Here is a 27,344-nt window from a genome sequence, read left to right on the forward strand (position 1 = left end):
CCCCTCTCAAAAAAAAAAAAACAAAATGAAATTTTGGGGAAATACTTGTAATCTCAGCAGAGAAAAGTCCTGTAAATATTTAGGCATGCTTTCTTTCAATTTTCTTTTCTTTTTTGAGACGGAGTTTTGCCCTTGTTGCCTGGGCTAGAGTGCAGTGGCGCGATCTCGGCTCATCACAACCTCCGCCTCCCAGGTTCAAGCGATTCTCCTGCCTCAGCCTCCCGAGTAGCTGGGATTACAGGCATGTGCCACCACGCCTGGATAATTTTGTATTTTTATTAGAGACAAGGTTTCTCCATGTTGGCTAGACTGGTCTTGAACTCTTGACTTCAGGTAATCCGCCCCCCTCGCCTCCCAAAGTGCTGGGATTACAGGCGTGAGCCACCTTGCCTGGCCTTCTTTCAATTTTCGATGTGCGATTTTATGTTGTTGAATGCATTGTGGATGGACCATAGTGTATCCTGCTCTCTGCCCTCCCTCTCCCACTCAACAGTAAGCCCTAAACAGCTTTTAGTCTTCAGGCTCAGGTTGTGTTTATTTGATTCCTCAAGGAGTGCACTGATGGGCTTTGCTAGCTGGTGAGTTCTCTCAGCAACATGTGAGCATGGCTGAGTTGATTTCTCAATGCAAGGTCCCTCTTCCTTTCTGCCAGGCTCATAGAAGGCTGGAAAAAAACCCTAGCTATTCCGGGAAGGAGAGGCAGATCTTACCTCTGGAGATCCTCAGGACAGCCTCAGTGCGGAAGTCTTGGGACTGCTAATGAGTGAGACTGAGTTCCAACAGCTGCAGCAGAGCAAAGAGGTGAAGACGGAGTGGCTTTAGGGCAGGGCAGTGAGGTCTTGTGGCTCTGGTAGCCTCTGAGAAAGCCAACTCAGACGGCAAACCCAGATTCAGATTCCCTCCTTTAATAAGAGAGACTTGACTATAAATGTGGGTGAGAGTGTGGTGGTGAGGACCAGGGGGCTCTCACAACAGGCCTCTGGAGGATGAGTGAGATGGCAGGGCAGGGCCAGGCTCTTCTGCAGAGGAAACTTGGGGACTATTTTGGAAAGGATGAGTGACTAAAGTTATAGAGTGACTTTGAGGATGACAGTGCAGCCGATGACAATGCAGGGCAGTGGGAAGAGGGTCCAGGCATGGAGATCAAAGTTGGGGTTAAGGACGGGGAGACTGGCTAGGCAAGGGGCCTCTGAACTTCAGGTCATTATGATTGAGCCTTTCGGCTCTGGGTGAGTGAGGTACAGGCCCGAGCTCTGCTTTCAGCTGCATTCTTCTGTAGGAGTGGAAGCAGTCAGTGTCACAGCTGCACTCTCACACATCTAACTCCTGGCTCCTCGGAGGCTCATGCCATCTGGCCCTACCCTTCCCCACTCAACTGTGGTCATCTAGAACCCTATCTGGCTTTTTTTTTTTTTTTTTTTCCCCAGACAGGATCTCACTCTTGCCCAGGCTGGAGTGCAATGGTGCAATCACAGCTCACTGCAGCCTTGACCTTCCAGGTTCAAGCAGTCCTCCCACCTCAGCCTCCCAAGGAGCTGGAACCACAAGTATGTGCCTCCACAGCTAGTTTTTAAAAATTTTTGTAGAAATGGGGTCCGGCTATGTTGCCCAGGCTGGTCTCGAACTCCTGGACTCAAGTGATCCTCCTGCCTTGGCCTCACAAAGTGATAGGATTACAGGCATGAGCCACTGTACCTGGCCCCCTATCTGGCATTTGTTAAAGAGCCTGGACCCCTGGCTTATGGGCTTCTCTCCATCCCTACTCCTGGGACCTCAACCTCCCAGCTGGTCCTGGATACTCAGGTCCCAGGTATTTACCTGCCTTAAGAAGTCCATAGGTGGAGCTGAGTGCAGTGGCTCACACCTGTAATCCCAGTACTTTGGGAGGCCAAGGCAGGTGGATCACCTGAGGTCAGGAGTTCAAGACCAGCCTGGCCAACATGGAGAAACCCCGTCTTTACTAAAAATACAAATTAGCTGGGCATAAAGGTGCATGCCTGCAATCCCAGCTACTCGGGAGGCTGAGGCAAGAGAATCACTTGAACCCGGGAGGTGGAGGTTGTGGTGAGCTGAGATTGTGCCATTGCACTCCAGCCTGGGCAACAAAAGCAAAACTCTCTCTCAAAAAAAAAAAAAAAAAACAAAAAAAAGTCTGTAAGTGTTCCTTCTCCCGTGACAACGTGCGTGGAACAAGTGTTCCTTCTCCCGTGACAACGTGCGTGGAACAAGTGTTCCTTCTCCCGTGACAACGTGCGTGGAACAAGTGTTCCTTCTCCCGTGACAACGTGCGTGGAACAAGGGTTCTCTCCCGGTGACAACGTGCGTGGAACAAGTGTTCCTTCTCCGACAACGTGCGTGGACAGTGTCCTTCTCCATGACAACGTGCGTGGAACAAGTGTTCCTTCTCGGACAACCGTGCGGGAACAAGTGGTCCTTCTCCGTGACAACGTGCGTGGAACAAGGTCCTTCTCCCGTGACAACGTGCGTGAACAAGGTGTTCCTTCTCCCGGACCAATGGCGTGAACAAATGTTCCTTCTCCCGTGACAATGTGCGTGGAACTCCTCACTCAGTTACTTGCCCTATTCTTAGGTTCTTTTCCCCTCAATAACATCTCCAGCTCTCTGATTTCTCTACTTTCTCCCAAATCTATCGGTCCCCTTCAAAATCTCCTTTCGGATGCATCCTATCCCACATGCACCAACTTCCCACTCTTGCCACTCTCCCTAAATCTCTGATCTTCCCAGCCCCTCTGTCACCTGCTCCCTAGAAATTTCTACCCTGAAGGCCGGGCGCGGTGGCTCGAGCCTGTAATCCCAGCACTTTGGGAGGCCGAGACGGGCGGATCACGAGGTCAGGAGATCGAGACCATCCTGGCTAACACGGTGAAACCCCGTCTCTACTAAAATACAAAAAATTAGCCGGGCGAGGTGGCGGGCGCCTGTAGTCCCAGCTACTCTAGAGGCTGAGGCAGGAGAATGGCGCGAACCCGGGAGGCGGAGCTTGCAGTGAGCTGAGATCCGGCCACTGCACTCCAGCCTGGGCGACAGAGCGAGACTCCATCACAGAAAAAAAAAAAAAAAAGAAATTTCTACCCTGAGTCAATTAATATATGTCCCATGCTCCTCCCCTATTTTTTGGTGCTGGCAGATACCCCACCTCAGGGGCAGCTTGATTTCATTCTAAGGTTGTGGCTCCAGTCTCATCTGGGCCAGCAGTGCTCCCCTACAAGCTTCTACTTCCCTTGTCCTCCTGTTCTTCCCTGGAGTCAGAGCCGCCATCTCATTTTTATTAGATAACTTTATCTCCTGATAAAAGCCATTTGAGAGAAACCTCCCCACCGTCTTCCCGCTCCCATATACTCACCCTACATGCTTGCCTGCCTCCTGTCCTCAGTGGCCTTCCTCCTGGCCATGGCAGCTCCCTCTCCCTACGCTGCATTCTACATCCCCTGCCCTCAAGGGCTCAAGGACTTCCCTCTATCCGCTGTCTGCTTTCTCTCTGTGTTTTTAGAAATTTTGTTTCTACTGGCTCTTGTAATAAAATGCCCACATCTCTGGCACACTCCCTTTACATTTCTATTTTTAAAAATGTATAAAATTGACACTATTCAAAATTCAGGGTGCAAATGGAAGTCTCCCACTCATCATCTAGCTACCCAGTTCCTTTGTATAGAAGGAGCCAATATTATTGGCGGCTGCTTGTCTTCCACTGTTCAAGACAAGGAATTATGTATTCTTTTCCTACCGATTTTGTTTTGTTTTGTTTTGAGACAGAGTCTCGCTCTGTCACCCAGGCTGGAGTGCAGTGGTGCAGTCCCTGCTCACTGCAACCTCCACCTCCCGGGTTCACGCGAGTCTCCTCCCTCAGCCTTCCAAGTAGCTGGGACTACAGGTGCATGTCACCACGCCTGGCTAATTTTTTACATTTTTAGTGGAAACGGGGTTTCACCGTGCTGGCCAGGATGGTCACGATCTCCTGACCTCGTGATCCGCCTGGCCCAGCCTCCCAAAATGCCGGGGTTACAGGCATAAGCCACCATGCCTGGCCTCCTACCGATTTTTGACACAAAGCAACAAGCTATAACACATTTTCCTATACCTTGGCTTTTTGTCATTGAAAGTATTTTGGAGATCATTTCGTATCTGTAATGAACAGCTGCTCCCTTTGTTTTTATAGCTGTAGTGCTCCATTGCATGGATGTACAAGAATGTCCTTAACCAGTTTATTAGGTTAACTCTACCTGCTATAGTGGATGGACCCCAATTCTTAGCAGTGCAACACAGTAAGTGTTTATTTCTCACTCATGCTACATTCAGAGTGGGGTATTCCTGGGCAGGCAGCCTTCTGTGTGGTCATCTGGGGACCCAGGCTTCCTCTGTTTTGCTCCTCCGTCCTGTTCTGGGTCATTGGAAAGATCCTCATTCAGCAAGTAGAAAGGAGAGAACAAGGAGGATGCATCCTATCTCACTTGGACCAACTTACCACTCTTGCCACTGTCCCTAAATCTCTGGTCTTCCCAGCCCATCTGTCACCTGCTCCCTAGAAATTTCTACCCTGAGTCAATTACTACTACAGCAAGTAGATAGGAGAGAACAAGTGGGAGCACTTGGTGCACGCCAGGCTTAGATATGTTTTCACCACTCATGGTCCTGTGCCACACCTCTAGTCCCAAGGAGGCTGGGCAGGCACTGCAGCTACACATCCAGGAAGAAGAGGGAATGGGTTGGCTGAGCAGCTAGCCTGTCTCTACTGCTCTTGGCTCCTGTTGAGGCTGCCATGTTCTCAAGAGAATCCAGAACCAAGACTCTCCCTGAGCATGTGCCCACTTCCAATCCTGCCCTCTCCTTCCATTCACAGCCAAAGGTCTTGGAATAGTCCCCCAATTCCCTGACTGCCATTCTTCATCTACAGCTACTCCGTGCACCTGTGACACCTGTTGTGCCTCCTCACCCCCCATGAAAACTCTCTTCTCAAGGACACCAGGGACATCTGCAGCAAAAGCTTCTAGAAAGATGGATTTTAGATCTGATCTTACTCTCAGCAACATCTGACACCACCACCCTTTCCTCGCCCTTGAAGTCTCCTTCTTCTCATTTCCCTCCTCTCTGAAGGCTTCGCAGGCTGTCCCCTCCATGCTGATGTTCTGATGCCTTTCCCCACAGCTTGTCAGAGGCTTTGCCTTTTGGCTCCACAAGATGTTGGAAGCTCAGCTTGTACTTTCCTTGCCATAGCCCTGGAAATATTCATTTCTCCCAGAGTCTTGGTGCCTTTTATTGAGAACAGCATTCAAAACCAAAATCTGGCCGGGCGCAGTGGCTCATGCCTGTAATCCCAGTACTTTGATAGGCCGAGGCAGGTGTATCACCTGAGGTCAGGACCAGCCTGGCCAACATGACAAAACCCCGTCTCTACTAAAAATACAAAAATGAGCCTGGCCTGGTGGTGTGCACCTGTAATCCCAGCTACTCAGGAGGCTGAGGCAGGAGAATTGTTTGAACCTGGGGGTGGAGGTTGCAGTGAGCCAAGATTGGGCCACTTCACTCCAGCCTGGGTGAAAGAGCTAAATTCCATCTCAAACAAAACAAAACCAAAAAACAACAACAACAGAAAACAAGATCTGGGTGCTGGGTGAGTTCACTGGTCTCAGGTGTTAGTACTTTTAGGCCCTTACAGTGGATAGAGTTAGGAAATACATGTCCACACATGTGCATTTCTAAAGTTCTTTCTATATCTGTATTTTAAAAACCAGGAGTTCACAGTGATGTCTCCAGTTCCAGTCCAACACCATGTTTATTCTAGCCTACTCTTCTCTATTAATTTTTTAGAGCTATGGTCTTACTATGTTGTTCAGGCTGGACTGCAGTGGTGCGATCATAGCTCACTGTGGCCTTGAATTCCTGGGCTCAAGTGATCCTCTGCCTCAGAATCCCAGGTAGCTGGGACTACAGGGGTGCACCACCACACCTGGCTAAATTTTTTATGTTTTATCTTTTTTGTAGATATAGGGGTCTTGCTATATTGCCCTAGCTGGTCTTGGATTCCTGAACTCAAGCAGTTCTTCTGCTGCAGCTTCTCAAAGTGCTGGGATTACAGGCATAAGCCACTGCGTCTGTCCCCTTTCCTTATTTTTAGCCCATTTTCCTGATGGTGAGAAATCTGGCTCTTGCTAGCCGCAGTATATGGACTTGCTCAGTGCCAGAATCCACATCAAGTAGTTTATGGATTTCTAACTCACATCTCTGTGAAAAAGAGAGATGGGAGTTCAATGTGAGATGTGTGCTCCTCTATCAATGGCACAATACTGTGCAATTTTTTTCACCTTTAATTGTAGAGCATGTAGACAAAATACTGTTTCTGAAGCTACATAGGTTACTGCTCCCCGAGGGTGCCTGAGTGCATGTTATTCATTTGTAAAACAGCAGGTTCACTTGTTTCTGTTCGTATTCCATTTTGGGTCATCTCTACCACCCTTCTTCAATTCCTTGATTTAATTTTTTTTTTTTTTTACTATGAAACATAGAAATAGTTCTAAAAGTCAGAATTATACAAAGATGTACTGTTGACTATTGAACAATGCAGGAGTTAGAGGTGCCAACCCCCCATGTAGTTGAAAATCCACATATAACTTTTGATTCCCCAAAAACACAAGTACTGATAGACTACTGTTGACTGGGAACCTTGCCAATAGCACGAACAGTCGATTAACACGTTTTGTATGTTATATGTATTACATACTGTATTCTTACAATAGAGAAAACATTTTAAGAAAGGCTGGGCGCGGTGGCTAACACCTGTAATCCCAACACTTTGCAAGGCTGAGGCGGGCAGATCACCTGAGGTCAGGAGTTCGAGACCAGCCTGGGCAACATGACGAACCCCCATCTCTACTAACAATACCAAAAAAAAAAAAAAAATTAGCCAGCCATGGTGGTGGGTGCCTGTAGTTCCAGCTACTCAGGAGTCTGAGTTAGAGAGAATTGCTTGAATGCAGGAGGTGGAGATTGCAGTGAGCCAAGATCATGCCACTGCACTCCAGCCTGGGCAACAGAGCAGACTCCGTCTCAAAAAGAAAAATCATAAGGAAGAGAAAATTTACTATTCATTAAGTGTAAGTGAATTATTATAAAGGGTTTCATCCTCATCTTCACATTGAGTAGGCTGAGGAAGAGGAGGAGGGGTTGATCTTGCTGCCTCAGGGGTGGCCAAGGCACACACGTGGACTCACAGTTCAAACCCATGTTGTTCAAGGGTGAGTTGGACTCAGAGAAGTGTTACCTCTCCTGTCCCTTCTCCCCCTCCCACCTTTCACAAGAGGGAATCCCAAGTAGCTAGGATTACAGGTGCGTGCCACCATGCCCGGATAATTTTTTTTTGTATTTTTAGTAGAGATGAGGTTTCACCATGTTGGCCAGGCTGGCCTGGAACTCCTGACCTCAAGCGATCCACCCGCCTCAGCCTCCCAAAGTGCTGGGATTACAGGCGTGAGTCACCATGCCCGGCCATGATTCTGTTATTTCTAAGAGCAGGGGAAATAGTAAACATTTTGATAATCAATTTTAATACAAGGATAGAGGCTGTAAAATCTAGGCAGAAAAGCATCCTTCTCTTATGGAAGGTGTTTTATATGGTTTGTATATCAAGAATCCCCACAGATATCCTGCAAAGTCGTTGATCCTATTCTACCATTTTACAGAGGAGGGAAGCCTGAGCCTCAAAGAAGTGAGGTAACTTCCCAGGGTCGTATAGCCGGGAAGTCACAGAGCAGACGCAGACCACCGACTGCTCTTGCCCCACCCCCACCCCCACATGCTTTTGAGTTCACACTGCAGCCGCCTCTGCCCTGCCACCTTCTGTCACCCACAGCGCCCCCACGCTGGGTCCGCAGGCCCCCACGTCCAGACCACAGGAAGGGACCCTGGGAGGGCGGGAACCTGTGCACCCGCTGAAAAGACAGCCTGGGAAACCACACCCCACAGGCTGCCAACCCAGGGGCAGATGGGCTCGGGGTCTCAGCGCCTGCGGGTGGCAGGTGGCGTCAGGTCTGCACAGCGGACACTGGGAGGCCTGCAGACCACCCAAGAAACCCGGGTCACCCTGTCCGCTTCCTGGGCACACTCGAGAGGCCCGTGCCCTGGGCAAACTGCCTGGACTGTGCTCCGCAGGTGCCGCGGCCTCTTTCCGTTCGCTCTTGAGGCCTCTGCGGCTCCCGCCCTACCGTACCCCAGCTCCTCCAGCAAAGGTCCCCGAACCCGAGGCTTCTGTGCCGCCTTGACAATGGCAGCCCTCCTCTGCCACCGCGGAGAAGTCCCGGAGCTCCTAGACTTTGGCCTTTTCTGTTCCTGCCGGGGTTTGCTCGGGAAGCACTCTCAGGGCCGGCCTCCAGCCTTGGGCTCCCGCCCGGGCCTCGCCGCGTGCCTTCCGCTCTCCACGGGGCAGCACGGGGCCTGCCGCCCGGGGCCTGCTGCCCGCCACCCGCTACCCAGGGCTTCCTGCCGGCCGGCAGCACCACCTGACCCTCCCACGAGAGCCCAGCACTGCCCAACCCAGGCCTTCTGTAGGGTCCCCTCCTCTCCACGTATGACCCCGTTATCCCCACGTGGCCCCCCTCCTCCCCATGGCTGCCCCCTGCCCATGCAGGATCCTCGTTTTCCTTGCGTGGGTTCGTCGTCCTCCCCATGTGGGGTCCCAGTCCTCTCCAGGATTCTGGAAGGCAGGTGAGCTGGAGACAAGCAGGGTCAGGGAGCCCCGGGAAGGCTGAGCAACGGCAGGAAAGGGACAGGCTCAACACATTTCTGGGAAGTAAAGTGGCGGGATCCTGAGGCAGCAGGAGTCCTGGCACCCAGGACCACAGTTTGAGAGGCCTGGCGCAAAACGAAAATGCAGGGCTCCTGCTCAGCAGTAACTCAGAGACAAGATGGCGACAGCAGAGCTTACAGCCAAGCCCGGAGCCCCGCCAGGTGCAGGCCGCACACCCGCGAACCCGCCCTGCTGTATCTGCGAGTCGGGCGCCCAGGGAGGCGCGGGGCTCTGGGGGCTGCCTGGAGAGGCCTGACCCCTTGCTTCCCCGGAGGCCGCTCCCGAGCTGTGCCAAACCCGGACTGCCGCGGCGCTGCCACCTGCTGGCCAACTCGGGCCCCTGCCGCGCCCCTCGGAGAGAAGGACCTTGTGTGGAGTGGACAAGCGGCTTGGTGACCCGGACCGTACCTTCGCAGAAGAGAAAAGAGGCGGGGAGGGAGCATTCTGCAGGAGTTCACATCAGCTACAGCACCCGTGACGGTGGCAGCACGTTACTGTCGCTCTTAAACTGTCCTGTGCCTTAGCAAGGTGGAGATGATGACCCCCACTATAGGTGAGGAAATGAATTAAGAATTGGAGTTTTCTGGCCAGTGCGGTGGCTCACGCCAGTAATCCCAGCACTCTGAGAGGCTGAGGAGGGCGGATCACCTGAGGTCAGGAGTTCGAGACCAGCCTGACCAACATGGTGAAACCCCAACTCCACTAAAAACAAAACAAAAATTAGCCAGGCTGTAATTCCAGCTACTCAGGAGCCTGAGGCAGGAGAATCGCTTGAACTCGGGAGGCGGAGGTTGCAGTGAGCCAAGATCGCACCACTGCACTACAGCCTGGGTGACAGAGTGAGACTTCGTCATAAAAAAAAAAAAAAGGACTTTTCTGGCTGCAGAGGCAACAGAGCGGCCTCCCAGGACCCTTCTCTGTTCTCCAGTTCTCCCCTGATCATTGATCATTCTCTGGGTACCCGTCTCCCCTCCCCCACTCCAGTGCTGACTGCCTGGGGCTGGGGGTGGGGCAGGTGGCTCAGGAACACACTGGCATTACCATAACTACTACCTTGCCTGGGCACAAGGGAGGGGCTGTAATCCAGGGACAGTCTGGGGAACTCTTTTGTGGGAGATAGCTTCTGGGAAAGATGTTTTCTAGTTCCCTCTGGACTCTAAGATGTGTAGGCATGAGGTTCATTGCTTGAACCACAGCAAGAGACATTCTGCCACCATGATGAAAGCTGACCTGAGATGACGCTGACACAGAAGTGGAAAGAAAGACAGGAAGATGGCTGCAGAGTGACACCTGTGAGCTGCTGGATCAAGCCGGGCCTGCAGGGCTGAACTTTGCAGTGAACCCCCTGAACTGTTTAAGTCATGCTGACCAGCCACTTGGGATGAAAGGTGTCCTGACACTTTGCCCAAAGCCTCCCAAGTTAGACCCAGGACCAAAGACATCAGAGGCCACAGTTTTCTCCCACGGATAACGTGCTGCTTGGAAGATTAATTACTGTCTGAGAAAAACAGCAGGAGAACAGGTGGAGAATAGGGCAGGGACTTGCCTTGTGTTCAGATGCAGCTTCGTGCAGAATAGTGACACGGGCAGTTTGTCTTCACCCTGCCCCTACGCTGGGTCCTTTGCCCACTTGCACCTACCTCCCCTAGCTCCAACTTTTCCCCTGCCTCTGTGTCATCCTGTCTCCACCTGAGGGAGGGAATGAGCTGTGTGTTCATGGCAGCTTCTTCGTGAGACCAGCAGTGCTAAACTGGGTGTTGAAGAGGTTGGTGAGTGAGCAGGGCATGTTGGCTTATGCCTGTAATTCCAACACTTTAGGAGGCTGAGGCGGGCGGATCACTTGAGCTCAGAAGCTCGTGACCAGCCTGGCCAATGTGGTGAAACTCTGTCTCTGCTAAAAATATAAAAGTTAGCCAGGTGTAGTGGCAGGCGCCTATAACACCAGCTACTTGGGAGTCTGAGGCAGAAGAATCACTTGAGCCCAGGAGGTGGAGGTTGCAGTGAGCTAAGATTCTGCCACTGCACTCCAGCCTGGGCAACAGAGGGAGACTCCGTTCCCACCCCCCACCCAAAAAAAAGGTTGGTGAGTGAAACTTGGGCCCCTGCAGGAAAAGCGCTGTGGTTCCAGGGGGCTGATGGGTACAGGGACACAGCCCAACAGTCAGATGCTGAGCCCCCTGCCCACTTGGAACCCAGCCCAAGAGCTTTTCTTCAGCCCTGGACCCCTGGCGCTGGTGAGCTCTGGTTTCTTTCTGACCTCCACTGGCCACCGGGCTGGAGCTCCCCTGTGGGACCCCACCCCAGCCCTGGGGAGGGGCCAGAGGGAAGCTGGAGGCAGAGTGGGCAGCTGCTGAACTCTGAGCTGCCAGAGGTAGTGAACAGCGTTGTCTGACTGTTTCAACTCAAATTCCAACACGGACACAAAAAGCCAACAATAATAATCCCCAGTAAATAAATTTAACATTTCGATCTCTCTCTTTTTTTTTTTTTTAAGATAGGGTCTTGCCCTGTTGCCCAGGCTGGAGTGCAGTGGCACAATCACAGCTCACTGCAACTTTGAGCTCCTGGGCTCAAGAGATCCTCCCCACTCAGCTCCTGAGTAGCTGGGACTACAGGCGTGCACTACCACATCCAGCTCATTTTTTTAAAAAAATTTATTTGTAGAGACTGGATCTTGCTTTGTTGGCCAGGCTGGTCTTGAACTCCTGGGCTCAAGTGATCTGCCTACCTCAGCTCCACAAAGTGATGGTATTACAGATATGATCCATTGCACTTGATCCAAAATGTTTAAATTACATAAATCACAAATGCAGGCCCAGTGCAATGAATGGCTCATGCCTGTAATCCCAACACTTTGGGAAGCCGAGGCGGGCGGATCACTTGAGGTCAGGAGTTGAAGACGAACATGATGAAACCCCACCTTTACTAAAAACACAATAGTTAGGCCGGGTGCTATGGCTCTCGCCTGTAATCCTAACACTTTAGAAAGTCGAGGCAGCAGATCACATGAGGTCAGGAGTTCAGGACCAGCCTGGCAAAACATAGTGAAACCCTGTCTCTACTAGAAATACAAAAATTAGCCAGGTGTGGTGGCACATGACTGTAGTCCCAGCTACTTGGGAGTCTGAGGCAGGAGAATTGCTTGAACCTGGGAGGTGGAGGTTACAGTGAGCCGAGATAGCACTACTGCACTCTAGCCAGAGTGAGACTCTGTCCAAAAAAAAAAAAAAAAAAAAAAAAAAAAAGTCACAAATGCAAACTCTAACCCTATTAAGAAGAAAATGAAAGTTGTTTCATCTCCCCAGCCTCCTCACTGCCCCATCAATTTCCAGTTACACTTTTTCTTTTTTTTGAAATGGAGTCTCCTTCTGTCGCCCAGGCTGGAGTGCAGTGGCTGGATCTCGGCTCACTGCAAGCTCCGCCTCCTGGGTTCACGCCATTCTCCTGCCTCAGCCTCCCAAGTAGCTGGGACTACAGGCGCCCGCCACCTCGCCCGGATAATTTTTTGTATTTTAGTAGAGACGGGGTTTCACCGTGTTAGCCAGGATGGTCTCGATCTCCTGACCTCATGATCCACCCACCTCGGCCTCCCAAAGTGCTGGGATTACAGGCTCGAGCCACCGCGCCCGGCCTCCAGTTACATTTTGTCACACGTTATATGGGAAGTTTTCCAGTTATCCACATTACAGCCAAGAGTTTCTATTATATTGCATGACCTCTATTGATTTTATTATTATTTCTTTTTCTTGTCTTTATTTTTTATTTTTTTATTTTTTATTTTTTTTGAGATGGAGACTCGCTCTGTCACCCAGGCTGGAGTGCTGTGGCCAGATCTCCAGCTCACTGACAAGCTCCCGCCTCCCGGTTCACGCCATTGCTCTGCCTCAGCCTCCCGAGTAGCCTTGGGACTGACAGGCGTCCGCCATCACCCTGCTAGTTTTTTGTATTTTTGTTTAGTAAGACGGGCGGTTTTCACCGTGTTCGCCAGGATGGTCTCGATCTCCGACCGTCGTGATCCGCCCGTCTCGGCCTCACCCAAAGTGGCTGGATCTAACAGCTTGAGCAACGCGCCCGGCCTCCTTCTTTTCTTTTCTTTTTTTTTCTTTTTCTGAGACGGTGTCTCACTCTGTCCACCCAGTCTGGAGTGCAGTGCACGATCGTTCTGCTTACTGCCAGCTTAACCCCTCCCAAAGCGCTGGGATTACAGGCGTGAGCAACCATGCCTGGCCTATTATCTTTTAAAGCTCACTTCTTACTATCTAACCAAATCTGTTGTTACCATCAGTTTACTTAAGCGTCTTTCCACGGTGGTGATTGACACAGGAGGTAAAAGGGAATACTGAAGTGGATTTAACAATGTGCAGGCCGGGCGCGGTGGCTCAAGCCTGTAATCCCAGCACTTTGGGAGGCCGAGACGGGCGGATCACGAGGTCAGGAGATCGAGACCATCGTGGCTAACACGGTGAAACCTTGTCTCTACTAAAATACAAAAAAAAACTAGCCGGGCGAGGTGGCTGGCGCCTGTAGTCCCAGCTACTCCGGAGGCTGAGGCAGGAGAATGGCGTAAACCCGGGAGGCAGAGCTTGCAGTGAGCTGAGATCTGGCCACTGCACTCTAGCCCGGGCGACAGAGCAAGACTCCATCTCAAAAAAACAAAAACAAAAAAAAAAAACAAAACAACATGCAATGGCAGGAGGTGTTTCCTGGAGGGAACCTGCTGACTCCTGTAACAGGAGGATCTGAAGGGAGCTTTTCCTTTCTAGACTCTCCATGTCCCCTGGGCAGTGGCCACAGCCACTTCATTGTTCCGAAGCTCATGCTCTAATCCAGCCTCCATGAAGCACCCAGAGGGATCTTCTCAAAATGTTATAGAAGATCGTGTCACCCTCTGGCCTAAAACTGTTCAGTGGCTCCCACTGGACTTCAGTCCCTCAAACCCCTACCTGCCTCTCCAGTCCCGTTTGCCACCTCTTCCTCTCCCCTGGATAAGACTGGGATCCTCAGTCTTCAAGCCCCTCAGTCTCCCTTAAGGCTCCGAAGGTCCCAGTCTTCACCAGCTGCCTACAGCGCTTTCCTCTCCCCCACCTGGCTAACAGATCCCACGGCCCTTCCAGGCCCACCTGAAATGGCATTTCCTCTACAAGGCTCTCCCCAATTCTCAAGTTCACTCCAGAAATGCTTGTGGAGCTCCTGTCTTGTGCCAGACACCAGACTAGGCCCGAATCCTCCATGGGGAGCATTGTAGATGCTGGTAATGGGGGGCGGAGAGGTGGTGGGAGTCAAATGCTCACCCTCATGTCTTTAGAGGCAGAACTGAGACTTGGCGCTGGGTGTGAGTGTGGCTAGGTGAATCGAAGATTTAAAAGATAGCCAGTGAGGCTGGAGGGCAGAGAGTCGGGGCAGTTGGGAGTGGACCAAATTGCCCTGGTAGTGTGGAGGTGGTGAGACCGGTTAAAATTCTGGAGCTCCTGTGGAGGTAGAATCGACTGGCATTGCATGTTTGCCAAGCTACCTTCTCATTCAGCCTCTGCTGTAGGTCTGCAACTAATCCAGTCCTCGTCCAGTGAGAGCTGTATTTCTCCTTGAAGTTAATACATTTTAATATGAAAATTTTATTACAATATTATTCATAACTATAATAGCCACCCTCTTAAGGGTACAGTTAAGTGGGGCTTTTTGGTATATTCACAAAGTTGCACAACCATCACAACTATCTGATTCTAGAATGTTTTTATTACCTCAAAAAGAGATCCTATACCCATTAGCAGTCACTCCCTATTCCCCTCTGCCCCGGCAACCACTAATCTGCCCTCTGTCTACAGATTTGCTGATTCTGGATATGTTATATAAATGGAATCATAAAATATTTGGTATTTGCATCTGGCTTCTTTCACTTAGCATGTTTTCAAAGTTCATCTATGTTGTAGATCAGTACTTTTTTTTATTGCTAAGTAACATTCCACTGTATGGATAGATCACATTTGTTTATCCATTCATCAGCTGATAGACATTTAGGTTGTTTTTCTTTATTACAAATAATGCTGCAGGGCTAGGTGTGGTGGCTTATGCCGGTAATCCCAACACTTTGGGAGGCAGAGGTGGGAGGATCGCTGGAGCTCAGGAGTTTGAGATCAGTGTGGGTAAAACAGTGAGACCTCAATTCTACAAAAAATTCGCACAGTGTGGTGGCAAGTGCCTGTATTCCCAGCTACTTAGGAGGCTGAGGTGGGAGGATCACTTGAGCCCAGGAGGCAGAGATTGCAGTGAGCTGAGATCAAGCCACTACACTCTAGCCTGGGCAACAGAGCAAGACTGTCTCATGAAAAAAAGAAAAGTTGCTGTGAACATTTGTGGACAAGTTTTTTTGTATGAACATGTGCTTTCATTTCTCTTAGCTATATACCTAGGAGGAGATTTGCTGAATTGTAAGGCAACTCTGTGTTTAACCATTTGAGGAACTGCCATGCTGTTTTCCAAAGCAGCTGCACTATTTAACATTGCCATCAGCAGCATACGAAAGTTCCAATTTCGGCCGGCCTCAGTGGCTCATGGCTGTAATCCCAGCACTTCGAGAGGCCAAGGCGGGTGGATCACCACCTCAGGAGATCAAGACCATTCTGGCTAACACAGTGAAACCCTGTCTCTACTAAAAATACAAAAAATTAGCCAGGCATGGTGGCACGTGCCTGTACTGCCAGCTACTCGGGAGGCTGAGGCAGAAGAATCACTTGAACCCAGGAGGCAGAGGTTGCAGTGAGCCAAGATTGTGCCACTCCACTCCAGTCTGGGTGACAGAGCAAGACTCCGTCTCAAAAAAAAAAAGAAAAAAAAGAAAGTTCCAGTTTTACTACATCCTCACCAATATCTGCTTTTCACTGACTCTTTTTCTTTTTGCAGAGATGGGGTCTCACTATGTTGCCCAAGCTGGTCTCGAACTCTTCAGCTCAAGCAATTCTCCCATCTCAGCCTCCCAAAGTGCTAGGATTACAGGTGTGAGCCACTGTGCCCAGCCTTAGCTGACTTTTTAATTATAGCCATTATACTGGGTGTGAAGATGTAGCTTTTTTTTTTTTTTTTTTTTTTCTGAGACAGGGGTTTTGCTGTGTTGCCCAGGCTAGTCTTGAACTCCTAGCCTCAAACAATCCTCCTGCCTTAGCCTCCAGAGTAGCTGGGATAGATGTAGTTTATTGTGGTTTTGATTTGTATTTCCCTGATGGCTAATAATGTTGAGTATCTTTTCATGTTCTTATTCATGATTTGTATATATTTGGAAAAATGCCCTTTGCCCATTTTACAATTGGCTTACTTGTTTTCTTGTCATCAGATAGTAGGTCTTTATATTCTGGATATTAACTCTTTATCAGATATATGATTTTCAAATATTTTCTCCTATTCTGTAGATTATCTTTTCATGTTTTTCTTTGCCATTTATTCCAGTTAATCTTTCTATTTTCTTGATAATGTCCTTTGCAACACAAATGTGTTTTAATTTCCTGAAGTCCAAGGTGCTTCTGCTTTCTTTTGTTGCTTATGCTTTTGGTGTGATATCTAGGAAATCATTGCCTAATCCAAGGTAAGGAATATTTATGCATATATTATCATCTAAGAGTTTTATAGTTTTACCTCTTACATTTATATTGCTGATCCATTTTGAGTTAATTTTTCTATATGGTATGAAGTAGGGGTTCAATTTTATTCTTTTTCATTGGATATTCAGTCGCCCCAGCATTGTATGTTGAAGAGACTGTTCTTTCCTCATTGAATTATTTTGGCACCTTTGTCAAAATCAATTGTCCATAAATGTATGTGTTTATTTCTAGATTTTCAATTCTATTCCATTTATCTATATGTTTATCCTTATGCCAGTACCACACAGTCTTATAGTTAAGGTTTGCAGTTGAAAAGTGTGTCTTCCAATTTTATTCTTTTCAAGATTGTTTTGGCTATTTAGGGTCTCTTAAACTTTTAGATAAATTTTAGGATCAGCTTGTTGATTTTTAGGATCAGCTTGTTGATTTCCATAAAAATCAATTCCTGAAATTTGACAGGAATTGTATAGAATCTGTTTATTAATTTGGGGAGTATTGCCATCCTAAGAAAGTTAAATCTTCTGATCCATGAACATGGGAAGTGTTTCCATTTATTAGGTCTTTATTTCTATGTTGTTTTGCAGTTTTCAATGTTTGTCTTGCACTTCTTTTGTTAACTTTATTTATAAGTATAACGTTTCTTTTTGATGCAGTTGTAAATTGAATTGTTTTTTTAATTCAATTTTGGTTGTTCATTGCTATTGATGGAAATATCCTTGATTTTTACGTATTGATTTTGTATCTTTTGTATCTTGCTGAACTTTTTATTAGCTCTAATAGTTTTGTGTTGGTGTGTGTATCCCATTGGATTTTCTATACACAAGATCATGTTATCTACAAATAAAGATAGTTTTATTTCTTTTTTTTTTCTTGCCTAATTGCCCTGGATGGCACCCCCAGTACAATTTGAATAGAAGGGATGAGAGCAGACACCTTTGCATTGTTCCTGATCTGAAAGCTTTCAGTCTTTCACACTGGGTTCCATGTTTTTGTAGATGCCCTTTATCAGATTGAGGAAGTACCTGTCTACTGTTTTGTTCAGTGTTTTGCTTTTTATTAAACATGAAAGGGTGTCAGTTTTTGTGAGCTCTTCCTGCATCTATTGAGATAATTATATGCCTTTTGTCCTTTATGGTTAACACATTTTTTTTTATTTATTTATTTTGACACAGAGTCTCTTTCCGTCACCCAGGCTGGAGTACAGTGGCACAATCTCAGCTCACTACAACCTCCATCTCCCGGGTTCAAGTGAGTCTCCTGCCTCAGCCTCCCACAGAGCTGGGACTACAGTTGCATGCCACTGTGCCTGGCTAATTTTTGTATTTTGTATGGAAATGGGGTTTCACCATGTTGATCAGGCTGGTCTCGAACTCCTGACCTCAAGTGATCCGCCCACTTTGGCCTCCCAAAGTGCTGAGATTACAGGCATGAGCCACCATGCCCAGCTGATTAACACATTTTTAAAAGCAGTTACCTGGGTAGAGGAGTAGGAACCAGGAAAATCGAAGAGACAAGTGCGAGAGAGACTTTTAACTGTCTTATTTTATTTTATTTTATTTTGAGATAAGTTCTCTCTATGCAGTGGCTATTCACAGGCATGATCTGGCTTGACAGGGCATGGTAGCTCACACCTGTAATCCCAGCACTTTCGGAGGCTGAGGCAGGCAAATCACGTGAGCTCAGGAGTTCGAGACCAGCCTGGCCAACATGGTGAAACCTCGTCTCTACTAAAAATACAAAAATTAGCCAGGTGTGGTGGTACATGCCTGTAATCCCAGCTACTCGGGAGGCTGAGACGAGAATTGCTTGAACCTGGGAGGTGGAGGTTGCAGTGAGCCGAGATCACACCAGTGCACTCCAGCCTAGGTGACAGAGCAAGACTCTATCTCAAAAAAAAAAAAAAAAAGAACGATCTAGCTCACTACAGCCTTGAAATCCTGGTCTCAAGCTAGTCTCCTGCCTCAGCATCCCGAGTAGCTGGGACTATAGGCACACCACAGCACCTGGCACCTTTTATACTTTTTGGTTTCTTGAATGTATTTATTATGCAAAAAATTAAATTACTATTATTTTTGTTTTGTTTTGTTTTGTTTTTGAGATGGAATCTCGCTCTGTCGCCCGGGCTGGAGTGCAGTGGTGCCATCTCAGCTCACTACAACCTACGCCTCCTAGGTTGAAGCAATTCTCCTGCCTCAGCCTCCTGAATAGCTAGGATTACAGCCACCACACACAGCTAATTTTTGTTTTAGTAGAGATGGGTTTCACCATGTTGGTCAGGCTGGTCTTGAACTCCCGACCTCAAGTGATCTGCCCACCTTAGCCTCTCAAAGTCCTGGGATTACAGGAGTGGGCCACCACTAAATTATCTTTAAAAAATTTTATATATGGTATTAGATGTATCTATGAAATAAATATTTTGATAAAATTAAATAAAATGTACTATCTTAACCATTTTTAAGCATATAGTTCAGTAGTGTTAAGTATAGTCACATTGTTGTGTACCTATTTCTAGAACTTTTTCATCTTGCAAAACTGCAACTCTCGGGCTGGGCACAGTGGCTTATGCCTGTAATCTCTGCATTTTGGGATGCCAAGGTGAGAGGATTTCTTTCTTTTTTTTTTTTTTCTTTCTGTTGCCCAGGCTGGAGTGCACTGGCCCCATCTCAGCTCACTGCAACCTCCGTCTCCTGGGCTCAAGCCATTCTCCCACCTCAGCCTCCCAAGTAGCTGGGACTACAGGAATGCGCCACCATACCTGGCTAATGTTTGTGTTTGTTTGTTTTTTGAGGTGGAGTTTTGCTCTTGTTGCCCAGGCTAGAGTGCAATGGCGCAATCTCAGCTCACTGCAATCTCTGCCTCCCACGTTCATGCGATTCTCCTGCCTCAGCTTCCCGGTAGCTGGGATTACTGGTGCCTGCCACCACGCCTGGCTAAGTTTTGTGTTTTTAGTAGAGATGGGGTTTCACCGTGTTAGGCTGGTCTCGAATTCCTGACCTCAGGTGATCCACCCGCCTCAGCCTCCCAAAGTGCTGGGATTACAGGTGTGAGCTACTGCACCCAGCAACATTTTTGTAATTTTTGTAGAGAAGGGGTTTTGCTATGTTACCTAGGCTGGTCTCAAACTCCTGAGCTCAAGCGATCCATCCGCCTTGGCCTCCTAAAGTGTTGGGATTACAAGCGTGAGCCACTGTGCCCAGCCCGGGAGTATTTCTTGAGTCCCCAGGGGTTCAAGACCAGCCTAGGCAACATACAGAGACCTTGTCTCTACCAAAAAAAAGAAAAAAGAAAGAAAGAAAGAAAAAATTAGATGAGCGTAGTGGTGCAGACCTGTAGTCCCAGCTACTTGGGAGGCTGAGGTGGGAGGATCACTTGAGCCTGGGAGATAAAGGCTGCAGTGAGCCAGGACTGCACCACTGCACTCTAGCCTGGGTGACAGAGTGAGACGCTGTCTCAAAAAAAAAAAAAAAAAACACCCCTGAAAGTGTGTACCCATTAAACGCCTCCCATCTCACCAGCCCTTGGCAACTACTATTTTACTTTCTGTTTCTTTGAGTTTCACTACTCTAGATATCTTCTTTAAGTGAGATCATACAGTATTTTTTGTGTGTGTGACTATCTTATTTCACTTAGCACAATGTCTTCAAAGTTCATCCACATTGTAGCGTGTGTCGGATTGGATTTCCTTTATTTTCTCTCTCTCTTTCTCTCTCTATCTCTTTCTTTCTGAGTCTCGTTCTGTCACCCAGGCTGGAGTGCACAATCTGGCACAATCTTGGTTCACAGCAACCTCCACCTCCCGGGTTCAAGCGATTCTCCTGCCTCAGCCTCCAGAGTAGCTGGGATTACAGGCAATCGCCACCATCCACGGCTAATTTTTGCATTTTTAGTACAGATGGGGTTTCACCATGTTGGCCAGGCTGGTCTCAAACTCCTGACCTCAAGTGATCCACCCACATCGGCCTCCCAAAGTGCTGGGATTACAGGCATGAGCCACTGCGCCTGGCCTTCTATTTTTAATTTTTGAGGAACCGCCTTACTGTTTTCTCTGGCAGCTGCACCATTTTACAGTCCTACCAGCAATGCATAAGGATTCCAATTTCTCCACATCTTCACCAACAACTGTTATTTTCTTTCTTCTTCTTCTTCCTCCTCTTCTTCTTCCTCTTCCTCCTCCTCCTCCTCTTCTTCTTCTTCCTCTTCTTCTTCTTTTCTTCTTCTTCTTCCTCTTCTTCTTCTTCTTCTTTTCTTCTTCTTCTTCCTTCTTCCTCTTCCTCTTCTTCCTTTCTTCCTCTTCCTCTTCTTCCTTTCTTCCTCTTCCTCTTCCTCCTCTTCCTCTTCTCTTTTCTTCCTTCTCCTTCTTCTTATTTTTTTTTTTTTTGAGACGGAGTCTGGCTCTGTCACCCAGGCTGGAGTGCAGTGGCCGGATCTCAGCTCACTGCAAGCTCTGCCTCCCGGGTTTACGCCATTCTCCTGCCTTAGCCTCCCGAGTAGCTGGGACTACAGGCGGCCACCACCTCGCCCGGCTAGTTTTTTTTTTGTATTTTTTAGTAGAGACGGGGTTTCACCGGGTTAGCCAGGATGGTCTCGATCTCCTGACCTCGTGATCCGCCCATCTCGGCCTCCCAAAGTGCTGGGATTACAGGCTTGAGCCACCACGCCCAGCGTTTTTTTTTTTTTTGAGACAGAGTTTCGCTCTTGTTGCCCAGGCTGGAGTGCAATGGTGCGATCTCAGCTCACCTCAACCTCTGCCTTCTGGGTTCAAGTGATTCTCCTGCCTCAGCTTCCTGAGTAGCTGGGATTACAGGTGCATGCCACAACGCCCACCTAATTTTTGTATTTTTGGTAGAACGGGGTTTCACCATGTTGGTCAGGCTGGTCTCGAACTCCTGACCTCAGGTGATCCACCCGCCTTGGCCTCCCAAAGTGCTGGGATTACAGGTGTGAGCCATTGCACCTGGCCCCACCTCTCTTGGAAAAAAAAAAAAAAAGCAGCAGCTCACAGTGGAGTGGGGAGACACGCATGAGCATGCTTACCCATGAGTGTTGTGCAGCTGGTGCAGTAGCACAGAGAGGAGGACCTGACCCAGCCTGGGGATTACAGGGAGGACCCCAGGAAGGTGGTTTAGTCCTGAAGGACAACCAGGAGGCTGGAGACGGAGGGGGTCATATCAGGCAGGGGACGGAGTACAAGAAGAGGTGGAGGCGGGACAGAGGCCCAGAGGGCCCCCTGGAAGAAGACGGATAGTCCAATTGGCTTGGAGTCCGGGCACAGGACCAGGGCTAGGGTGAGACAAGTGAGGCAGTTGTCTTGCATACAGAGTTTAAGGTCCCAAAAGTCAGTGATCAATATTTAGTGCAATATTTAAAAATAAAAATTAATGCAAGAAAATCCATGATGAACAAAATATCAAATTTTAAATGACACAATCAGTGACAGTGCTGTGCAAGCCACAGTGCATCCTGAGGCAAAAGAAATGTCAGTGATAGTGATCTGTGTTCATTTAAAAATCTGATTTTAGGCTGGGCGTGGTGGTTAATGCCTGTAATCCCAGCACTTTGGGAGGCCGAGGTGAGTGGATCACCTGAGGTCAGCAGTTCAAGGCCAGCCTGGACAACATAGTGAAACCCTGTCTCTATTAAAAATACAAAAATTAGCCAGGCGTGGTGGCAGGCACAGTGGCAGATGCCTGTAATCCCAGTTACTCAGGAAGCTGAGGCAGGAGAATCCCTTCAACCTGGAAGGCGGAGGTTGCAGTAAGCCATGATTGCACCACTGCACTCCAGCCTGGGTGACAGAGCGAGATTCCGTCTCAAAAAAAAAAAAAAAAAAAAAAAATTAGCCGGGCATGGTGGTGGGCGCCTGTAGTCCCAGCTACTTGGGAAGCCAAGGCAGGGTAATCGCTTGAGCCAGGAAGGCAGAGGTTGCAGTGAGCTGAGATCGCACCACTGCACTCCAGCCTGAGTAACAAAGTGAGACTCCGTCTGGGAGGGGGGGAAAATACACAAAATAAAATTCCGATTTTGACTGGGAATGGAGGCTCACACCTGTAATCCCAGCACTTTGGGAGGCTGAGGAGGGAGGATGACTTGAGCCCAGGAGTTTGAAACCAGCCTGAGCAACATGGCAAGACTCCATCTCTACAAAAAATTAAACGATTAGCCTGGCATGGTGGAACATTCCTGTAGTCCCATCTACTTGCAGGGCTGAGGTTGGAGGATCCCTTGAGTTCGGGAGGCAGAGATTGCAGTGAGCCAAAGTGGCACCACTGCAATCCAGCCTGGGCCACAGAGTGAGATTCTGCCTCAAAAATAATAAATACAATTTGACTTTTTTGTTCATCATGGATTTTTCCCAGTAATTAAATAATATTGCACTGAAATATTATTTTTGATGATTTTTTTGGTGTCCCTTAGATGTTGTACCTGAGGCAAGTGCCTTACCTCACCCTAGACCCCTCTCTGCAGCAGGAAGGGGTTTTCTTTGAGACGGAATCTCGTTCTGTCATCCGGGCTGGTGTGCAGTGGTGCGATTTCAGCTCACTGCAACCTCCGCAGTGAGGTTGAAGGTTCAAATGATTCTCCTGCCTTGGCCTCCCAAGTAGCTGGGATTATAGGCACTCGCCACCAGACCTGGCTAATTTTTGTATTTTTAGTATAGACGGATGTTCACTATGTTGACCAGGCTGACCTTGAACTCCTGACCTCGTGATCCACCTGCCTCAGCCTCCCAAAGTGCTGGGATTACAGGAGTGAGCCACCAGCCTCAGGAAGGGGTTTTCAGTGTGGGTTGAGGCACTTGGATTTTCTCCTGCTGGCTGTCAGAAGTCACTGAAATCCCTTCATTAAAATAATGTGTTTGTATCTGCTGCTGAGGAAAACTGACGTGACTGCCACGTGGTAGGTTAAGATACAGAGCAAGACAGGTCAGGGTGGCTGACTGGGAACGGCTGGGTTAATCCAGGCAGGAACTTGAGCAGGGGCAGTAGGAGAGGGGCGGTGGAAAGCAGAGTGGACCCACTCTGAAGACACTCAAAGCCCAGGCCGGGGTGTCTGGGAGCTGAGGGAGAGGTCAGGGTCTAGACAATGCTACCATCTGAATGCTGGTGTCCCCTACAAATTCATATGTTGAAAGCTAATCCCCAAGGCAAGAGTATGAAGAGGTGGTGCCTATGGGAAGTGATTAACTCCTGAGGGCTCCACCTTTGAGAATGGGATTAATGTCCTTATAAAAAGGGCTCACAGGAGCCTGTGGGCTCCTTCTGCCTTCGAAGAAGCAGCAAAAAGGGCACCGTCTAGGAGAGAGGCCCTCACGGACACCAGATCTGCCAGTGCTTTGATCTTGGACATCCAGCCTCCAGAACTGTAACACATTTCTGTTGTTTATAAAGGACCCTGTCTAAAGTTATAGCAGTTCCAGCAGACTAAGACAGCGTCCTGGCTTTTGGCTAGGCAAGCTGGGAGCTGTCTCTCCTTTTTTGAGGTAGGAAAGACAGCAGTTCAGGGGTGGAGGAAGAGGCTGAATTCAGAGTGGGACACTCTACTTGGAGTCTGAAGTTTTATAGGGCACCAAAGGGAGATGTCTGCCAAGCCACTGGGTTAATGAGGAAGAAAGTTGCTCCTGAAGAGACCCTGATTTAGGCACCTTCAGATGGCGTTGTCCACGGGAAGGTGGAGCCGCTGTGGAGGAGCGGCCCCAAGTAGCGGGGGGTACACACATATGGTAGCTGAGGCCACTGGATAAGGGTGTTACCAGTGAGAGAACGTCGAGGGGAGAGAAAGGTGGAAACACTCTTTGAGAAAGGAAGAAGGTAGGCAAAGAGGAAGGAGGCCAGGGGAGAGAAGTGTCAGGGAGGCAGAGGGGAAGCTCCAAGGGAGGATGCGGTCAAGAGACAGAAGCTGCAGAAGGGTCAAGAGAGATGAGAGATAAGGTCTGCAAGGCGTCCTTCTGGCTAGCGACAAACAGCGTGTCTGCAGGAGGCAGGGTTGGAGGGCACCTGCAGGGGCTGGGAGCCTGGGGGTTCCTGGTGGAGCTGGGAGCAACTGTTGTCAGCTCTTCCCAGGAGCTTGTTCCTGCAAAAGGCAATGGAAGGGAAGGAGGTATTGGAATGGCAGGTGGCAGGCCAGGTGCGGTGGCTCACACCTGTAATCCCAGCACTTTGGGAAGCCGAGACAGGCGGATCACGAGATCAGGAGATTGAGACCATCTGGCTAACACGGTGAAACCCTGTCTCTACTAAAACATACAAAAAACTAGCCGGGTGAGGTGGCGGGTGGCTGTAGTCCCAGCTACTCGGGAGGCTGAGGCAGGAGAATGGCGTAAACCCGGGAGGCGGAGCTTGCAGTGAGCCGAGATCTGGCCACTGCACTCCAGCCTGGGCAACAGAGTGAGACTCTGTCTCAAAAAAATAAAATAAAATAAAAAATAATTAGCCGGGCGTGGTGGCACACCTGTAGTCCCAGCTACTCTGGAGGCTGAGGCAGGAGAATCGCTTGAACCCAGGAGATGGAGGTTGCAGTGAGCCGAGATCACGCCACTACACTCCAGCCTGGGCGACAGCGCAAGACTCTGTCTCAAAAACAAACAAACAAAAAATACAAAAAGTAGCTGGGCGTGGCAGCAAACGCCTGTAGTCTTAGCTACTTGGGTGGCTGAGATGGGAGGATCACTTGAGCCTGTGTTAACACCACTGCACTCCAGCCTGGGCAACAGAGTGAGTCTAAACACACACACACACACACCCCAATACACAACAACAAAAAAAGGGCGGGTGGCAGTCGAGGAGATCACTGCAGTGGGACCCCCAGGAGGGGGTGAGGAGGGGCTCGCTGGCACATGGGAAAGGGTGATACAGAGAAAGACTCTGGTTTCCTTGGGGCCTTGTGGTGGCCGGGAATGCTCAGGCTGTCTGCGAATGTTTGTAAATCAGAGGGTGGGAATCCCTCTGGGAGGTCTGTCCTTCCCTGTGAAGGAGAAGACAGGGTAACTTTGTTGACAGGGAGGGCAGAGAAGGAGAGATGAAGTGCCTGAGGGAAGAGGCTTGGCATAGAGGCTGGGGAGAGGGAAATGAGAGCGGTCAGGAGCTCCTGGAAGATGATCTGGGCTAGCAGCTGGGGCTGCTACCCGGGCGGCTGCTGGGAGGGCCGGGCATTTGGAGGTCCCAAATCTGCATTATCACAGATTTCTCTCCAGCAGGGCCCAACCTCCTGGATGGAGAGGCCTGGTAGGTGCAGCAGGGAAGTTGGAAGGGCGATGATCTGGGGCCCGCAACAGCCTCCTCCAGCGGACTCAGGGGCCTGCGGTTGTTGGCAAGGGGCCGACTCTACCTGTGGGGGAACAGGTGAAGCTTCACGGGCTGCCTCAGGAAGACAAGACTGGATTCTCTGGCTCTGGCCCCTGGGACCCCGAGGCACAGGTACCTCCTGCAGGGGAAGACTTGCTAACACACCAAGCAAGGCCTGGCAAGGGAGAAAGAACTTAGGGTCCCCCTTTGACATCTGGGGGAAAGTGCTGGGGAAGTTCTGGGCAGTATCCAAAGGCCTCAGCGAACCCAAAAGACAGAAGGAGGCTGGGCTGGTAAAAGGAACTTCACAGCAGACACCCCAGGCCTCCACACTCAGGCAGACCTGAAGCTCTGGAAGCTCTGGAGGCTGTGAACTCCCTCCCGGCCAGCTGGGGTGCCCAGCCCTGCCCTGCTCGGCCTCCATGGCAGGGACTCACCCTGCAGGCTTTGTGAGCTGGATGCTGGCTGGGTCTGGCCAGCCCCACCTGCAACTCAGGGGGAGGAGCAGGGGAGACACAGGCTGTCCCCACCTCCTGACCTTCTGAAGCTTCCCTGGCGTCAGCCCGGGCCCTTATCATAGCCTTCCGTGGAAGAGCCTGGAGTGGGGGGCAGCCACTTCCTGCTCAGTCCCCTCAACTTCTCAGCACTTCTATCCCTCGTGTCACCACGTCCCTGCGCTAAGCTCCCTCTTTTTAAAATACCCAATGTGATTCTTCTTGGCTGGCTGGAGCCTAACCAAGACACTTACTTCCTAGAAGCCCAGTCCTGGGAAGTGGAGGTAATCCTTGGAAGCCTGCAGACCCCCTCCAGTGGGCTGTCAGACTCTAGCACAAGTATGAGGCCCACTATGGCCAAATGGGTCTCAGGGGCCAGAAGTGCCCATGGGTGCCCCAAGTGGGTGCCTCACTACACAGGTATCGTGGGGAGCAGCCAGGCCACAGCAGCAGGCAGAGTTGGGCTGGGTCCATGCAGGCCTGAAGAAGCAGCCAGTAGCCACTCAAGGCAGTGGTACCCCTGGAGCATCTGGGCTGGTGTGTGAGACTAGTCACACTCCCCACAAGAATTAGAGCCATGCTCAAACCTCTCCCCACCATCTAGTTCCTCCTCTGCTAAAACGTGGAGCACTGTCTCCCAGCCTTGGAGCTCAGGGGCAACAGATAACCTGAGCCGGCTGGAGGAGGTGGTATCGCTCTTGGCTGGAACCGCCATGGAAAACCCCAACCAAAGACAGCACTTGGGAGAACATCTATGAAAATGTAAAAGGCCATACCCTTGACCCAGCTGTTCTACAGATATGATTTGTGTAAAATAAAGCAAGTGAGAATATTTGCTATAGCAGTTTGTAATGGCCAAACATAGCAAACAACCCTAAATGTCCAGCAATGGTGACTAGATAAATTGTGATCCTTCCACACAAGGAACGCCATGTAGCTATTAAAAAAAATGAGGCAGCTCTACATGTGCTGATGTAGGATGAGTTACAAGATACATATAGTTAACACAAAAGAAGGAGAGTTCAGAACAGTGTATATGATAGCGTTGTATTAAATATAACAAATATACTTGTCTATTTGCACATACAACTGAATCTGGAAGGACATACAAGAGACTGGCACTGCCTTGAGACTGGGAGGCCTAGGGGACAGGGAGGGGAGGGAGACTTTTTACTGTGCATCT

At 49.4% G+C, this 27,344-nt stretch overlaps 1 protein-coding gene across 2 annotated transcripts in view; it reads left to right on the forward strand.

Moving 5' to 3' along the window:
* The window catches only part of LOC108538345 (nucleolin-like), a 54,825-nt gene extending 27,789 nt beyond the window's left edge, over positions 1–27,036 (forward strand). Inside the window, exons 7-8 of one of the 2 annotated variants that reach the window (XR_001888051.1) lie at positions 25,577–25,799; positions 26,766–27,036. The gene's annotated coding sequence lies outside the window, so the exon portion shown is untranslated. Of the gene's footprint in view, positions 1–25,576 lie in introns of both variants that reach the window. The other variant, XR_001888050.1, reaches the window with a different exon arrangement.
* Positions 27,037–27,344: the final 308 nt, after the last annotated feature.

Source organism: Rhinopithecus bieti, unplaced genomic scaffold (genome assembly GCF_001698545.2).
Source record: "Rhinopithecus bieti isolate Rb0 unplaced genomic scaffold, ASM169854v2 scaffold_13704, whole genome shotgun sequence".
In the NCBI taxonomy this organism is placed as follows: Eukaryota; Metazoa; Chordata; class Mammalia; order Primates; family Cercopithecidae; genus Rhinopithecus; species Rhinopithecus bieti.